Source organism: Hyla sarda, unplaced genomic scaffold, assembly GCF_029499605.1.
Source record: "Hyla sarda isolate aHylSar1 unplaced genomic scaffold, aHylSar1.hap1 scaffold_1369, whole genome shotgun sequence".
Taxonomy (NCBI): domain Eukaryota; kingdom Metazoa; phylum Chordata; class Amphibia; order Anura; family Hylidae; genus Hyla; species Hyla sarda.
The window spans coordinates 68,128-74,847 of NW_026607997.1; the positions used below are offsets into that span (position 1 = coordinate 68,128).

Below are 6,720 nucleotides of genomic sequence, written 5' to 3' on the forward strand. Positions count from 1 at the left end.
TTTTTTGTTCATCATCAGGAAAACCCGTTTTTCTTTATTTCTTTATCTCTTTTTTTTTTTTTTTTTTAAACAATAAAAGAAACCATATTTAAAACATAAAAAAATTATCAAACCAAAACTAACCATACTATAATTCTATAATTTCTTAAAGAAAAATTACCCAAATGTCATTCCTCTTCTCCATGCAAAGACCATCAAGAAGTCTAAGAAACCACAAGTTATAGATCCACTCAGCATCTCACTTTTGGCTGGAATCGCCAGCCACGCTGGAACCTTGTATGTTTCCACAAATCTATCTATATCTGCGTGAAAGGAACAATAGACTTTATCCCTTGCTTCATTGACTTTGATTCCCAATCTTTCTTTCAGATTTCCCAAATCCTCGTCAAAGGCTTTTTTCTCTTTTTTTTGACACACTCTTGAAGACAACATCAAGAGAGCCTCCATACTCTACCGGTACATATTCTTCTTCATTTTCTTTCCTTTTCTTCTCCTCCATCACTTTCCTGGTTGGAGTTTCCTCCTCTTCAGGTTCTTCCCTCACATCAGTTTCCTCCTCCCTACTTCGTTTCATAACCTCCTTTTTCTTCTTCTTCTTCTTAGGACACATTACTGCCAGGTGTCCCTCATCACCACATAGATGACACTTTTTCTTCACCTTACATGCTTCTGGCTCATGGCCTTCTTCTTGGCATTTATAGCACCAAACAATATCACAAAAATCTTTCCTATGGCCATACCTTTTACACTTTCGACAAAAGTCGTCCATGCCTGAAAAGAACAGGTCACCATTTACTGGGCCAATCTTAAAACGCCCTGGGGGATAAATTAGCTTTCCATCAGGTGTTTTCTGAAACTTCACTTGAAATTTCCACTTTGTCGTCCAAAGTCCATATTGATTATAGATCTTGCCTTTTGGCTTCACCTCCTCACAGAATCTAGAAAGGAACAGAACAATCTCTTCTTCTGTGATATACGGACTGTACATCCTCACAGTTATAAGTCTTTCCCGAGTCGGGAAATGGGGAGTAATCTCTACCCCTCCCAACTTAGGGTGCGACTTCCACAGCAATGCTTTATTGCAGAACACACCATAGTCCTCCTCCGAAACCAGAACCACATCATAGACTCCACTTCTTGGAAATTCCAGCATCGATAATATCTGGTCCTTCCTCAGCTCAAAAAGCTGGAACAAAATCTCCTCCACCACGAAGAATAAACCTCTCTCCTTCTTTCCAGCATCCAAAAGAGTAATTCGGACTCCATTTCGTAGTCTGGCGTAGCTAGGTACACCTCCAGCAGGCTCTTCTTTCTTGCCAGCCTCCTCCATCGCAGAAAAAACACCTCCCCTACTGCAGGCAGGTAGGTAGTGATCGCTCCTCGTTGCCCGGGGACTAAGCCGCAACCCTGATGTCAGCAAGGGGGTTTAGTCCCACCATATAGATGGGACGATCCCCCAGGGAAAAGGAGCGGGTACCCCGGGCACCTTCCAGCCAGATCAAGCAAACAGATACTACACTTGATCTTAGCCAAAAGGCCGAGAAGCGATAACCGTGAAAGGGGCGGGCCCAACAAGGTGCCCTTCATGGGCACTATCACTGCTTGCTGTCAGGGAGGCTGCCAGACAATTTTCCATGCACACTCTGGGCTGGGGGGCAGTCAACCACCAGTACACACAGCAGAACCTAAACCCATACCATTATTGCTAAGCAGCAAGACAGGGGCCCATTGCACTCCCACGGGGCCTTTTTAAATGCAATCCATAACCCGGATTTGCCAGGAACCCTTCTTACTCCTCCTACTTGCATGTGACACTGGGCTTAGGATCTGCATAGGAAACACACACACAAGCACACACCTACCTTTGTTGCCTGCAGATGCCTCCTTGGCTGTCCCCAAACGGTATCAAACCAACACCCACGGGAAGCTGTAAGCATAGAGGACATGCCTGCACCCCATTGGACTTACCTGTGTGGGTTAAACCCGGGTTATTTGACAACCTATGGCGGTGATGGTTCTGCTCAGGCAGAGCAGTGCTGATGCTCCTCATAAAGCTGTCGCTGCTGTGAAGGTTCTAGGTGACATCACAAATCCCTATGGTTACATACACAACAAAGCTGGGTTGTTGTTGTTTACACTCTGCAAGGCCTGTGGAAGTGAGTGACATCATAGCACTGTAGTTCTGAGGGTTCTAGATGGATGCAACAATCTCCTGTTGCTTCTATGAAGGCCATAATAGACGACATCACCAAACAGCTCCATAGTCACATACACAGCAAAGGAGAGATGTTGTTTACACCTAGTGATGTCAGTGGTATTGAGTGACATCACAGCACAGTGCTAAGGCTCCTGGGCCTGGACACAGCAGCGGCTGCAATATCTCAACGGAGAATACGTTTATATATATGTGTGTGTGTGCGCGTATATATATATATATATATATATATATATATATATATATATATTCTCCGCCGAAATCACTTTTAAACCCATTTCCACCTTTTTTTCCCTTCTCTTCCTCTTACTTTTTTTTCACGTTTTTTTACGTTTTTCTCCTTTTCGCCTCTTTTCTGGGCGTATTATTCTTCTTTTTCTTCTTTTTTTTCGTCTAATGCATACCCCATCAGTGCAGCAATGCTTATTCAATACCGCCAGCAGATGGAGACACTGGGGGATAATTTTCTAAGGATTTATACTGATTTTTCCTGTCTGAATTTGTCGCACAGAAAGTTGCAGGCCAAATATGTGTGACATTTCTGCGACTTTAGCTGCTAGAGCATTTTTACAACATTATACATAGGTGCTGAATACATAAAAAGCGACTGTTCAGCGACAGACAAGTCGCATCGGCTGAAAGTAGGCCAGAATGTCAGTCCATGTTGGAGCAGGTTTAGATACAGTCTAAAGTATAGATCTCAAAGTCTGTGCACAGAATTTAGCAAGGGCCTCGCACCTTCTGATGCATCAGGTAGGTGCACAATAGCATAGCCTAACCCTCTGTACTTTGGTCTATATTGATGCGGGACATAGACAGCCAGCTGATGACCAATCCATTAGTGCAATGGATGGCTGGAAGCATTTGTCTTTGCCTTTGCAATACCACAGAAGCAATGCATGGTCAATGTACAGCAATGACACACCTGTGTGAACAGCCAGGAGACCCCCCCCCCCCCCCCCATGTTATGTTACATAGTTACATAGTTAGTACGGTCGAAAAAAGACATATGTCCATCAAGTTCAACCAGGGAATTAAGGGGTAGGGGTGTGGCGCGATATTGGGGAAGGGATGAGATTTTATATTTCTTCATAAGCATTAATCTTATTTTGTCAATTAGGAACATTCAGCACCCACCCGCTATCAAGGCAGCTGCCTATCATGTCATGCCCTACCTGCACAGGTGTGCTGGCTACTCAAATGATCCAATTAAGGAGGCCATTTAGTCAGCAGCAGCAGAAGTCCTGTGCCTGGACGCTCCAACAGCGGCCAGACACAAGCAGAAGCAGAAGCAGCAGAAGCAGCAGCAGCACCACCTTTTGTTTTTTGGCTGCAGCAGCAGCAAGGCCCACAGGGCTGGCTAGCTGGCTAGCCAGCAAGCAGGTAGCAATGAAAGTAGGAATCTTTCTTTTTAACCCTGTAAGGGGGTGGTGCACTGTACCCGAAGATACTGCCATATCGGGTCAATGCATAGGGCGACGGAAGCAAGCTTCGAAATCGGCCCCCGTTCTCAAAAATCCATTTAATATATGGTCCCCAGATAGGGGACGTATCAGATATTAAACTGATAAGAACAGATACTACACTTGATCTTAGCCAAAAGGCCGAGAAGCGATAACCGTGAAAGGGGCGGGCCCAACAAGGTGCCCTTCATGGGGACTATCACTGCTTGCTGTCAGGGAGGCTGCCAGACAATTTTCCATGCACACTCTGGGCTGGGGGGCAGTCAACCACCAGTACACACAGCAGAACCTAAACCCATACCATTATTGCTAAGCAGCAAGACAGGGGCCCATTGCACTCCCACGGGGCCTTTTTAAATGCAATCCATAACCCGGATTTGCCAGGAACCCTTCTTACTCCTCCTACTTGCATGTGACACTGGGCTTAGGATCTGCATAGGAAACACACACACAAGCACACACCTACCTTTGTTGCCTGCAGATGCCTCCTTGGCTGTCCCCAAACGGTATCAAACCAACACCCACGGGAAGCTGTAAGCATAGAGGACATGCCTGCACCCCATTGGACTTACCTGTGTGGGTTAAACCCGGGTTATTTGACAACCTATGGCGGTGATGGTTCTGCTCAGGCAGAGCAGTGCTGATGCTCCTCATAAAGCTGTCGCTGCTGTGAAGGTTCTAGGTGACATCACAAATCCCTATGGTTACATACACAACAAAGCTGGGTTGTTGTTGTTTACACTCTGCAAGGCCTGTGGAAGTGAGTGACATCATAGCACTGTAGTTCTGAGGGTTCTAGATGGATGCAACAATCTCCTGTTGCTTCTATGAAGGCCATAATAGACGACATCACCAAACAGCTCCATAGTCACATACACAGCAAAGGAGAGATGTTGTTTACACCTAGTGATGTCAGTGGTATTGAGTGACATCACAGCACAGTGCTAAGGCTCCTGGGCCTGGACACAGCAGCGGCTGCAATATCTCAACGGAGAATACGTTTATATATATGTGTGTGTGTGCGCGTATATATATATATATATATATATATATATATATATATATTTCTCCGCCGAAATCACTTTTAAACCCATTTCCACCTTTTTTTCCCTTCTCTTCCTCTTACTTTTTTCTCACGTTTTTTTACGTTTTTCTCCTTTTCGCCTCTTTTCTGGGCGTATTATTCTTCTTTTTCTTCTTTTTTTTCGTCTAATGCATACCCCATCAGTGCAGCAATGCTTATTCAATACCGCCAGCAGATGGAGACACTGGGGGATAATTTTCTAAGGATTTATACTGATTTTTCCTGTCTGAATTTGTCGCACAGAAAGTTGCAGGCCAAATATGTGTGACATTTCTGCGACTTTAGCTTCTAGAGCATTTTTACAACATTATACATAGGTGCTGAATACATAAAAAGCGACTGTTCAGCGACAGACAAGTCGCATCGGCTGAAAGTAGGCCAGAATGTCAGTCCATGTTGGAGCAGGTTTAGATACAGTCTAAAGTATAGATCTCAAAGTCTGTGCACAGAATTTAGCAAGGGCCTCGCACCTTCTGATGCATCAGGTAGGTGCACAATAGCATAGCCTAACCCTCTGTACTTTGGTCTATATTGATGCGGGACATAGACAGCCAGCTGATGACCAATCCATTAGTGCAATGGATGGCTGGAAGCATTTGTCTTTGCCTTTGCAATACCACAGAAGCAATGCATGGTCAATGTACAGCAATGACACACCTGTGTGAACAGCCAGGAGACCCCCCCCCCCCCCCCCATGTTATGTTACATAGTTACATAGTTAGTACGGTCGAAAAAAAGACATATGTCCATCAAGTTCAACCAGGGAATTAAGGGGTAGGGGTGTGGCGCGATATTGGGGAAGGGATGAGATTTTATATTTCTTCATAAGCATTAATCTTATTTTGTCAATTAGGAACATTCAGCACCCACCCGCTATCAAGGCAGCTGCCTATCATGTCATGCCCTACCTGCACAGGTGTGCTGGCTACTCAAATGATCCAATTAAGGAGGCCATTTAGTCAGCAGCAGCAGAAGTCCTGTGCCTGGACGCTCCAACAGCGGCCAGACACAAGCAGAAGCAGAAGCAGCAGAAGCAGCAGCAGCACCACCTTTTGTTTTTTGGCTGCAGCAGCAGCAAGGCCCACAGGGCTGGCTAGCTGGCTAGCCAGCAAGCAGGTAGCAATGAAAGTAGGAATCTTTCTTTTTAACCCTGTAAGGGGGTGGTGCACTGTACCCGAAGATACTGCCATATCGGGTCAATGCATAGGGCGACGGAAGCAAGCTTCGAAATCGGCCCCCGTTCTCAAAAATCCATTTAATATATGGTCCCCAGGTAGGGGACGTATCAGATATTAAACTGATAAGAACAGATACTACACTTGATCTTAGCCAAAAGGCCGAGAAGCGATAACCGTGAAAGGGGCGGGCCCAACAAGGTGCCCTTCATGGGCACTATCACTGCTTGCTGTCAGGGAGGCTGCCAGACAATTTTCCATGCACACTCTGGGCTGGGGGGCAGTCAACCACCAGTACACACAGCAGAACCTAAACCCATACCATTATTGCTAAGCAGCAAGACAGGGGCCCATTGCACTCCCACGGGGCCTTTTTAAATGCAATCCATAACCCGGATTTGCCAGGAACCCTTCTTACTCCTCCTACTTGCATGTGACACTGGGCTTAGGATCTGCATAGGAAACACACACACAAGCACACACCTACCTTTGTTGCCTGCAGATGCCTCCTTGGCTGTCCCCAAACGGTATCAAACCAACACCCACGGGAAGCTGTAAGCATAGAGGACATGCCTGCACCCCATTGGACTTACCTGTGTGGGTTAAACCCGGGTTATTTGACAACCTATGGCGGTGATGGTTCTGCTCAGGCAGAGCAGTGCTGATGCTCCTCATAAAGCTGTCGCTGCTGTGAAGGTTCTAGGTGACATCACAAATCCCTATGGTTACATACACAACAAAGCTGGGTTGTTGTTGTTTACACTCTGCAAGGCCTGTGGAAGT

At 45.8% G+C, this 6,720-nt stretch overlaps 2 non-coding genes and 1 pseudogene across 2 annotated transcripts; all 3 read right to left on the reverse strand.

Moving 5' to 3' along the window:
- Nucleotides 1-1,419: 1,419 nt before the first annotated feature.
- On the reverse strand, nt 1,420-1,549 carry LOC130306382 (U2 spliceosomal RNA; annotated as a pseudogene).
- Nucleotides 1,550-3,640: 2,091 nt separating this feature from the next.
- On the reverse strand, nt 3,641-3,831 carry LOC130306366 (U2 spliceosomal RNA). The gene has a single exon (XR_008855731.1). It is a non-coding gene; the product is annotated as a U2 spliceosomal RNA (small nuclear RNA).
- Nucleotides 3,832-5,920: 2,089 nt separating this feature from the next.
- Nucleotides 5,921-6,111, reverse strand: LOC130306368 (U2 spliceosomal RNA). Its single transcript, XR_008855733.1, has one exon. It is a non-coding gene; the product is annotated as a U2 spliceosomal RNA (small nuclear RNA).
- Between the last annotated feature and the right edge of the window lie 609 nt (nt 6,112-6,720).